Source organism: Arachis stenosperma, chromosome 7, assembly GCF_014773155.1.
Source record: "Arachis stenosperma cultivar V10309 chromosome 7, arast.V10309.gnm1.PFL2, whole genome shotgun sequence".
In the NCBI taxonomy this organism is placed as follows: domain Eukaryota; kingdom Viridiplantae; phylum Streptophyta; class Magnoliopsida; order Fabales; family Fabaceae; genus Arachis; species Arachis stenosperma.
This window is the reverse complement of record NC_080383.1, coordinates 21256922-21269181: the sequence shown is the minus strand read 5'-3', so window position 1 is coordinate 21269181 and position 12260 is coordinate 21256922.

Below are 12260 nucleotides of genomic sequence, written 5' to 3'. Positions count from 1 at the left end.
AAATTTTATCATTTTTTATTATATGCAAAATTTTATTCAAATTAAATAAATATAAAATTTACTCACATACATAAAATATAGAATATTTATTTAAATACACAATTAGATAACTAAATTATAATCATATCATAGCTATTGAAATTTTAGACTATAACACAACTAAAGTATAACGTATCTTAGGTGCACGTAAAAAAATATTTTATACAGAAAAATAAGTATTAAATATTCGAGATACGTTTAGGGTCTTAATATTTGAAATATGTTCAAAAACAAAAATTAGATTAATGCATGTCACTATTCTATTGATATATAATATAAAATTTTTTTATTTAAATTATATTTTAAATTTTTATGTACTCCCATACAATAAATAAAATTGATATGTACTCCCATACAAAAAATAAAAAGAATGAGTGAATATAAAAGAAAACAAATGTGTTATCTACTATTGATAATGAGTAGTTACAAGTATATTTTCAAAACCAGATAATTGAGTACAAACTCCGTGATCACATATTGAATTATGGATTAGGAGGAGTACAAGTGATTAGCGAGAATATTCGATTGCTCGTCAGTTAAAGTCCTGTCTGCCTGTTTGTTGATTTAGTACGTTTCTATCCTTTATCTTCGAAGAGTTTAATCAATCTTTCTGACTCCTAATGGTTTCAATTGAGCAGCTAAGTAATGGAGAAAGCGGTCGTTGTACTAATAGGAGAATTTAGACCCCTATTTAAAATAGACCTAACTCGCTCTTTAGCTCGCTACTAAATGGACAGTTATAAATATATTTTTAACTATATATTATTAATATATTTATTTCTTTCATATTCACCTATTTTTTTCGTTTATTGTACGGGAGTACATATAAATTTTATTTGTTATATGGGAGTATATAAAAATTTGAAATATAATTTAAATAGAAAAAATTGTATATTATAAACTAATGAGTAGTGACATATATTAATTGGGTCATTAAATAAATTACGTGTATTTAAATTATATTTTAAATTTTTAAACCGTAAGTAGTTAGAAAAGAGGTAATGATATTAATATGGACAATTCAATGATTTTCAAGTAGACGTCTTTAATACCTATCATTTAAAATAGACTAAAATTGATCAAATATATCATTTTTTTATCTCTTCTACTAACTTTTTTATGTATTAATTGCATGCTAAAAGTTTAGATTATTAATATTATTAATATTTTTTATTATTTTTAATTTTTTTTTTAAATACATATACAGTGTAAACGAGATATATGCAAAATTATCTCATTTACAATGTAAACGAGATAAGAAAAATATATTTATTTTGGTAAATATTTTTTAAATTATTTATTTTAATAATTATTATATTTATTTAATTTATAAAATAAAAAATCTCACAAACGCTCCTAGTAAACAATAATTTTTTTATTTTTATGTAAATATATTAATTACAAAAATTATTGGTTACTGTGTTATTTAATTAGATTATTTAATTATCTCATGTGATTAATTAAATCAAAGTTGACCAATGTTCACGAACAAGAGAAAAATAATTAAGTAACGTTTATTGTGAAATGAAGCACACACACAAAAAAAATTTCAAGTCAAACTGATTACATGATATTGACAATATTTGAATTTTTATTTTTACGCAAAGATAATTTTAGATATTTTTATACGAAGTTCATCGTATATATATGATTCATGAATAAACAATTTTTTTTAATTGTATATCAAAATTGATGAATAAATTTGAAAGAGAAATGGTTATTAAAAGTGGTTATTAATTTTACTTTAATTTTAAGTGTCAATGTTTGGAATAGAATTGGATTAATATTAAATCGATTCAAATTTTAATTGTCTATTAATTTTAATATTTTTAAGAATAATTACCCAAATCAGTCTTTAAGGATTTTAGAATCGGACATTTTAGTCCCCAAAAAAATTAATACACAGATCAATCCTCAAGATTTTACTTCGGCAGACAAATCAGTCGCCAGTTCATTTTCCGGCAGAGTAATTACCAGATCAGTCCCCAAAGATTTTAAAAACGAATATTTTAGTCCCTAAAAAAAACTAATGTATAAATCAATCCCAACGTTTTTTTCTATTAGACATGTCCAAAAATAAAATAAAATAAAATTATTATTATTATTAATTACACAATAATATTGTACTATATTTTTTGTATTTTTTAAATAAAAATAATGATAAATTTATTTATTAAATTCTTATATATATATATATATAGTCACTCAATAATAATAATAATAATAATAATAATAATAATAATAATAATAAAATTATTAGAGATTATTTTATAAGAAATTCAAGGTTAAAACTATTTGATATTTTTTGTATTTAATATAATCAAAAGATGTCCTACGTAAAAAAAAATATATGTTTGTATTAAAAAATATATATTAAAAAGAAAAGATTATATATATATATATATATATATATATATATATGTATATACTCACTCAATAATAATAATAATAATAATAATAATAATAATAATAATAATAAAATTATTAGAGATTATTTTACAAAAAATTCAAAGTTAAAACTATTTGATATTTTTGTATTTAATATAATCAAATGATGTACTATTTTAAAAAATATGTTTGCATTAAAAAAATATGTATTTAATATAAATCCAAATTAAAATATTTTTTTAATACATATTTTTTTAATACAAATATATATTTTTTTTACATAAGACATTTTTTTATTATATTAAATACAAAGATATCAAATAGTTTTAATCTTGAATTTCTTGTAAAATAATCTCTGTTGTTGTTGTTATTATTATTATTATTATTATTATTATTATTATTGAGTGAATATATATATATATATATATATATATATATATATATTTAATGAATAAATTTATCATTATTTTTGTCCAAAAAATACAAAAATATAGTACAATATTATTATGCAATTAATAATAATAATTATTTTATTTTATTTTATTTTTGGATGGAGGACTATTATGTCTAGTAGAGAAAAACATTGGGGATTGATTTGTGCATTAGTTTTTCTTGGGGACTAAAATGTCCGTTTTTAAATCTTTGGGGGCTGATTTGAGTAATTATTCTGTCGGAAAATGAATTGGGGACTGATTTGTCTGCAGAAGTAAAATCTTGGGGATTGATCTGTGTATTAATTTTTTTTGAGGACTAAAATGTCCGATTTCAAAATCCTTAGGGACTGATTTAGGTAATTACTCTATTTTTAAATTAGTGTAATTTATTCCAATTTAAATAGTATTTATTTAATTTTTATTTATTAATTTAATTAATTTTTATTCAAAATATCAATTTAAAATTATTTTTTAATTTAGTTTAATATAAAATTTAAGTAACATTGTATCTACACGTATCTTGGGTGCTATGACTCTAATCCCTGTTTTTATCGTATTTTGGGTGTTGTGATCTAAACAAGCTTGTACCCGTTTTTCGGCCTATAACGTATCTCAAGTGCACCATGGATATGTTAGATTCTCCACGCATTATATTCCACCATCTCAGTATTCAGGATACACCCATATTTACGTTGGCTCACAATATCCGAGATATGATACGTTGTTTATTTAAGTAATTATTCTGCAGTTTATTTATATTGGTAAATTATATAATTATTTAATTTAAATTAAAAAAATCAACCACTTTTTTTCTGAATAGATTACTAGTTTTTATAAATCTATTTTTAAATAATTTTTTAGTTAGTGTAATTCACAAAAATATACAACAACAACAAAGTTTTGTCTTACTATGTGAGATTGGCTACATGGATTAGACGACGCCATTGAGCTCTATCATGTATCATGTCTATAGAGAGACTGTTTATATGTAGATCTCGTTTGACCACCTCATGGATGGTCTCTTTCTAGGTCTTCCTCTACCTTTCACCCCTTATTCATATTCCATCTCATCCACCCTCCTGACTGGGTGCTCTGTTAGTTTTTCTTCTCACATGTCCAAACTACTTGATACGCTATTCTACCATATTTTTTACAATAGATGCTACTCCATCTCTCTCTCTCTCTCTCTTTCTCTCTCTCTCTCTCTCTCTCTCTCTCTCTTATCTTCGTTCATTATTCTATCCAATTGCGTATGACCATTCATCCATATCAACATCTTCATCTCTGTCACACTTAATTTATGTTTGTGTTCCTTTTGGCTGCTTAACACTCTGTACCAGAAAGTAGAGCCGATCTGATAGCAGTACAATAGAATTTACCTTTAAGTTTTAAAGACACTTTTTTGTCACATATAAAATTAAACGCACTCCTCCATTTTGACCAACCTACTTGGATCCTGTGATTTACATTTTGTTCAATATCTCCATTATCCTATATGATACACTCAAGATACTTAAAACTTTTAACTTTTCGTAAGATGTTTTTTCCAATCTTCACCTCTATATTAGAATTTTTCCTTCGGCGGCCGAACTTACATTCCATATATTCCGTTTTACTACTGCTTATACTCAAACTATACACTTTTAGAGACTCTCTCCATAAATTCAACTTCTTATTTAGGTCTTTCTTTGACTCTCCCATAAGGACGACATTATCGGCAAAAAACATGCACCATGGCACAGGCTCTTAGATATGCTCTGTGAGTACTTCCAAGACTAATGTGAAAATGTAAGGACTTAAGGGTGATCCTGGTGTAATCCTATACCAATAGAAAATTTATCTTTCACACCACCTTGAGTATTCACACTAGTTGTAATAGTCCCATTATATATGTCTTTAATATAGACACACACAAAAATTAATTACTTTGTTGATCTTCATAATTTTACAAAATTTATAATTAGATTTTTATATTTTTTATAGTTAGATACTTGCACTATTTTTAATTTTATAATTATGTTTTTATCAATGTAAAAAATATTATGTTTAGTGAAATATTTCTCTCCAAATTAAAAGTATTTACAATTAAGAATTTAATTAAATCTTTGACTGCCAATGAGTTATAACTCAAATGACATAGTCTTCCCATACTTATCTAAGAGGTTGCGGGTTCGAGTCTCTCTATCTTTGGTAAAAATAAATTAATTATAAAGACAAAAAAAAGTATAAAGACCTAATTGTAAAAAGAAAAGTATAAGATAATTACAAATTTGGTAAAACTATAAAAACCAACAGAGTAAGTAAACCAAAAAGAAAGTCATTAAAATATGTGACTAAAGTGTTTTACAAGGACATGAATTAGTATGTTTTCACAACTTCCAAATTGTATCAAAGGACAAAAAGGATAAATATCCTTTTTAGCTCCTGACTATTTTCTATAAAAAATGGTACACTTTAATCATTCTTAAACTTCATCCAGGCCACATCCACTAAAAAAATAGACAAAACGATCCCTGCAATCAGATAGCAAACAGTTACCAGTGCTAAGTGTCAGTTCCTTAGGTTGGAAGGACTAAAAACTCCCTCTTAACATCTTCCTCTTCTCCTTCATCCTCATCCTCTTCTCTTCCATTTTTTCCTCTTCTCCTCTTCTCCTCTATTTTCTTTTTATTCTTGTGTGTGTTGAATAATCCTCTTTTAGTTCTCCATATTCTACCAGTATATAGGTAACTGCTATATAGATTCATAGAAAAAAATTACCGTTTATAGGATTTCAAATAGTGCAAAATTCAAATACCAAAATTCTCAACCAAACTGCATCAGTGGACAACTACAAAAAGAAGAAGAGGAAGGCACAAACTCTAGAGGCCAAGTTCCAATTCGAGCTCAACTCATGCTCCAAATCTAAAGACCTAAGCATTGTCATCTCTGTATACAACGATGCCATTTTGACTAACACTCGCATCAATCAGGACCACTTCAATACCTTACTCTACCTCTGTTCTAATTCTGTTAACGATGCCTCGCACAAAGACACCATGCTGCATGTGAATGGTTCTAGTGTGACGCTCGATAAGGCTTATAAAGTAGAGGAGCATGTCAATGGTTCTGGTGTGACGCTCGAGGAACCACAACTCACGGTGCTACTGAAGGTGAGTGCGAAGAACAGAAATGCAGATAAGGTATATGAGTATTTGCACAAGCTAAAGAGTTTAGTGAGGCACCTTAGTAAATCAATGGCATCTGTGATTGAAGAGTGGTTTCACAGTCAAAAGGGTTCTGAGGTTGGTTTGGAGGACTTGGGGCTTGTGAAAGAAGGGATTTTGTGAAATGGGGGAGGGTGGCATGGTCAAGGGTGGGTTGGGAAAAGGGATTGGCATGGTCAAGGGTGTGTGCGTTGTTGCTATTGGGTATGTTCGTGGCGATTTCGGGGCTGATCCAATGGAAGGTGGTTTAGGGCAAGAAGGAGAAGAGGAGGAGGAAGAGAAAACCATGGTGGTAGGGGTGAAGGTGAAGCTCAATAATGATGGTGATGGAGATGGAGATGCGAAGAGAAAGGAGAAGAAGAAGTAGAGGAAGAAAATGGAAGAGAAGAGGAGGAGGATGAAGAAGAAGAAGAAGATCTTAAGAGACGGTTTCTAGTCTTTCTAACCAAAGGAATTGACACTTGACACTAGTAACCGTTTGCTATCCGGTTGCAGGGGTTATTTTATCTATTTTTTTTAGTGGATGAGATTTAAAGATGATTAGGGTGCATTATCTCACGAAAAAAAAGTCAGGGATCGGAATAGGGTATTTAGCCCAAACAAAAAAGATTATTTTTATCAATATACGAAAAGCTCAAGCACGACATGTGTAATGGGTTGGCAAAATGCCTCGTGCCAATAAAGAATTTTCGCAACCTACGAAATGGTGTAACCAATATTTAAGTAATATATTTTGTAGACCCATTTTGATGGATTACAAATTTTAAATCCACATTCAAATTATTGTGTCACTATTTTTATCAAGTTTATCTACAAAATAATTGAAATCACTCTACATTTATAAAAAAATAAATTATGATTGACAAAAGTACTAAAATATTAAATCTATATTGATTTTGTTTAAAAAATTGTTAAATTTACGTTAGTTTTATCACATATAAAAATAGGAGTATTTACAGATTAAATCGAAACGAATATGATTAGAACAAATTTTCGATCCAATCCACACATAAATCTGCGAATTCGATTAAATCATATATTGAGATTTTTATTGTAGAATCCGATCCAATCTTATCCAACAATTTTCATATTAGATCGAGTTATTAGATTTGGCTTAAAATAAATTAAAAAATGAAAAACAAATCAACAAAATTTAAAAAAAAATTCAAGCCTTAATTCAAAATTATAGTTTGGTCTCTCACTTGAATAACGATAGTCCAAGAAAAAAAAGAAGATATAAAAAAATGCAACATCATCTTTTTATTTTCCTTTTTTCTTTTATAGTTTAGGACTAATCGATCCCTACCCAAAAGAAAAGTGCCTTGTGTTAGTCCTAACTGATTCAGAAATGACAAAAAGACACTTAACAGTCAGTGCACCAATTTAACGTTTTATGTAGACAGATTGCATTAGGGTTAATGAAAATAAGATGGAAAGACTTTATTATCACACAGTGTTTAAAGATAGAAATCAATTTGAATTTTTTTATGACAAAAAATTGTTTTATAATATCCTTCATATAGACAAGGGCTCATATGGGTGTTCATTCTATTTTGAACATGGTTTGGTAAAGGGTAAATACCTTTTCTAGTCCCTTGACTTTTTTCCGTAAGACATAGTGCACCCTAATCATCTTTAAACCTCATCAGACTTCCATCCACTAAGAAAAATAGACAAAACGACTCATGTAACCGGATTACAAACGGTTGCCAGTGCTAGATATCAGGTCCTTTGGTTGGAGGGACTAAAAAGTAAAAACCCCTCCTAACATCTTCCTCTTCTTCTTCATCCTCCTCCCCTTCTCCTCCATTTTCTTCCTCTTCTTCTCATTTTTCTTTGCATCTCCATATCTATCTCCATCACCATCATCATCGAGTTTCACCTTCACCATTTACCACCGTGGTTCCCTTTTCTTCCTCCTCTTCTCCTTCTCGCCCTAAACCACCACCACCACCACTATAAACCACATTTCACTGAATCAGCCCCGAAACTACCATGAACATCCCCGATAGAAAACCACGCACACACCCTCCTCCCGGCCATGATGATGTACTCAATCTGAATCGTTTCCCATCCAAATCTCTCTTTAGCCACGGACGCCACCAGCCCCAGGCTCAGCACCGCCATCAGGTAATTTTTCAGGAACAAGGCCATGGCCGGAACGAGGAACGCTAGGGCAGGGGAGGGGCGGCAAGGGTGGTGAGAACATAAAGAAAGGGGAGAACAGGAAAAGGAGAGCGTAGATGACGATGAAGGAGAGGAAGCGGTGATGGAAGGAGGCGATGGCGGCAGAATAGAGATAGGAGGGAAAGGAGAAGACGAGCTTGATGCAGAGGAGAGAGTGCCTCTTGTTCGGACTCCTTGAAGACGCGATGTGCCTTGAAGTGGGTGAGCACATTCTACTTTTAATTCTTCATCATTATTTTTTTTCCTTCTCTTATGCTTTTTTTGCTGGTTACTTCTTCTTCTCTATTACAGACTCTTCTTCTAACACTAGTGGTGGCCGCTGTAGAGGAGTGGTACAATTAAAAAAAAAGTGGCACCAAACAATGGTGTGAATTTTGTGTGGGTTTTTAAGAAATTCTTTTTTGGTTTGTGGGTAGCCATTAACGATGGCTTTGAAGAACAGAAAGAAAATGGAGGAGAAGAGGAATAAGATGAAGATGAAGATAAAAATCTTAAGAGGAGTTTTTAGTCCCTCCAATCAAAGAACTTGACGCTTAGCACTGATATTTTGACACTTCAGTCTCAATCTGACACGTGAGACTAACAACCGTTTGCCATTTAGTTACAAGGATTGTTTTGTCTATTTTTTAGTGAATGGAGGCCTAGATCAAATTTAAGAATGATTAGGGTACATTATGTCTCAGGAAAAAAAAGTTAAGAGTCGAAAAAAATATTTACCATTTGATAAATTATGCAAAAAGATAATTCATTTTGCAAGCACTTGATATTTTTGGTGCAGTGCAATAAAATGAAAAGCCAATATGAAAAAGAAATTAATACAATTATTTATCAAAAAAGAATTATTATACATCAATGTTAGGAAGAATTTTGCAGGTACCTATTGTTTGATATTTGGCGGAGGAAAAATGTCGGTAAAGATTTTCACAAAAATAACGCGTTGCAATTAAACCTCAATCAATATTTAAATTGTTTGTCACTTAAGCAAACCCAATAAAATTAACCGAAGTATTAAACCTCGGGTCGTCTCTCAAGGAATTGCAGGGAAGTGTTTATTATTGGTTATGATAAAGTATATTTTTGGGTTTTGTGATAAGAGACATGTAATGTAAATAATAAGGAAATAAAATAACAACTAAGAAAAGTCCTAACAAGGATTGAGAATTGGAATTCCTATCTTCATTCTCATCATCAATTGTGATGGTAATTGCATTTTACTTTCACTTAGTTAACCTCTAACAATGAAGAAAAGTCAAGTGAACAAAATCAACTTAAGTTCACAAGTCCTAATCAAAGACTAGATTTAGTAAAACCTAAGCCAATTAGCAATTTTCAATCACCAATCAACAAAGAATTTTGATAACTCAAGAGTCTCTAATTGATCAATCCAAGTTAAGAACATAAAAATCTAATTTAAAATTCAACCAAACATTTTATCAAACACTTGGAAGGCATAACATAAAAACATAGAAAACTAACAAGACATAGCAAAATCTAAAACTAACCAAAACAAAGAAATAACAATAGCAAAGCAATTGAATAACAAGAGACATGAAATATAAATTGCATTAATGAAAATTGAGAGTAACACATGAATTCATAAACTAAATTAGCAAAATAAAGGGATCAATGAGAGAAGTAAATAACTAAAGTGCTAGAACAAATAAGAGTAGAAGAAAACTAAATTAAAGCAAGGTAGAATTCTGAAATTAAGAAGGAACAAGACTAAAAACCCTAAAACCTAGAAGATGTGTGTAATGAAGTGAATGATTGATTCTTCATTCCTCCCACTCTGCAGCCTCTAATCTTCATTTTCGGGCTTGAAACTGGGCCAAAAACAGCCCAAAAATCACCCCAACATATTCTGATATCTGCAGCACGTGACGCTTTGTCACGCGTACACGTCATGTCACACGTACGCGTCGCTTGAAGTATGGCGCTATCACGCGCACGTGTCGTCCATGCGTGCGCGTCGGCATCAGCTTCTCAAATCTACATTCTCTTGTGTTCCTTCCACTTTTGAATATTTCTTTTCCATCCTCTAAGTCATTTCTGCCCTAAAAAATCTGAAATCACTTAACACACATATCACGGTATCGAATGATAATAAGAGAGAATTAAAATTAACAAATTTAAGGCTAAAGAAACCTGTTTTCAATCATAGCACAAAATTAGGAAGAAAAACGTAAAACATGCGAATTATATGCATAAGTGTGAGAATAATTGATAAAATCCGCTCAATTCAATACAAAATAAATCGTAAAATAACGGTTTATCAATATTAATTTTTTTTAATGTTTTTAAGATTTTGGATTTAAGTTACCTTGATGAGTATATATAGTGTTGGCACTAAATAAATTTCTATAATTACTGATTTAATTTTTTGTTGTCAATATTATCATACTCCACTCAAATAAGATTATTTCCAATTGAACAATACATAAAATTTATGAATTTTTATTTAAATACAACAACAACAACAAAGCCTTGTCCCACTAAGTGGGATCGGCTACATGAATCAAACGATGCCATTGTGTTCTGTCATGTATCATGTCTACAGAGAGACCGTTTACATGTAGATCTCGTTTGACCACCTCATGAATGGTCTTCTTAGGTCTTCTTAGGTCTTCCTCTGCCTTTCGCCCTTTGACCATCTTCCATCTCATCCACCCTCCTGACTAGATGTTCTATCGGTCTTCTTCTCACATGTCCAAACCACTTGAGACGCGATTCAACCATCTTTTCCACAATGGGTGCTACTCCAACTCTCTCCTTTATATCTTCATTCCTTATTTTATCCAATCGCGTATGACCACTCATCCATCTCAACATCTTCATCTCTGCCACACTCAGCTTATGTTCGTGCTCCCCTTTAGCCGCCCAACACTCCGTATCATACAGCATAGCTGGTCTTATAGCGGTGCGATAGAATTTACTTTTAAGTTTTAGAGACACTTTTTTGTCGCATATAAAACCAGATGCACTCCGCCATTTTGACCAACCTGCTTGGATCCTATTATTTATATCCTATGAATTTTTATTTAAATAAATTAAATAAATATTTTATTTATTAAAATAAATAATTTTAAAAATTATTACAGAAATACGTAAGATTACTTATCTCGTTTATACTGTAAATGAAATAAGACAGTACGCTTGACACGTGTATATTTCGCTTACACTGTAAATGAGATAAGACTGAGTCACGCCTATATATAGATATCGTTTACAGTCTTGATCTGGGGCCACTTTTGAGATTTTTCTCTACTTTCTCCTTTTTTTCTATTCCTTTCTGACCATATTATTAAGACGAAGATAGCACGCGTAGATGCACGTGATCCAGACACCAATAGGCTGAACGCGATATGACACTACGCTAGGACAGCTGACTTTGTAGTTAGTTTTATTATCTTGACGTTTATGCTATCACATATATATGTATAGTCATGGTTATGATACTTGCCAATAACTAGAATACAATTTGTATCGTTAACAGCAGATATGATATAATTCTAAGAATGTGGTTATCATTTTTTTGTAATTAAGTTGTTAACTACATAATTATTAATTTAGATATTAAATACTAGGGTAGATGTTTTTCATCCGTTGAAGTTAGTTTATTGGTTACATGTTTCTTAATTTATTAATTTAGTTATTAATTATCCGAGTTTGATAATTAGTTTATTAAGTTAAAATTTGATAAATAGATTATTAATTATTTTACTAAATGTTTTTATTTTACATAACATATTGAAAAATGTCTATTAATTAAGTACATATTAACGTAAAAAATTGTATCGACATAAATTTAGTTAGTACATACGTGTAAATTTTTGTTAAGCAAATATATACAATAATAAAGTCAATTTGACATGTCGATGAACCTATACAAATTTTTAATAATTGTAAAAAAAAATTTTGTCAGAGGCCTCGCTTACTTCTGTCTCGTTGAGTGAGTCACACGCTTCCACCACCCGACGCCATCATCCCGTATCTAAGAGAGGCTGGG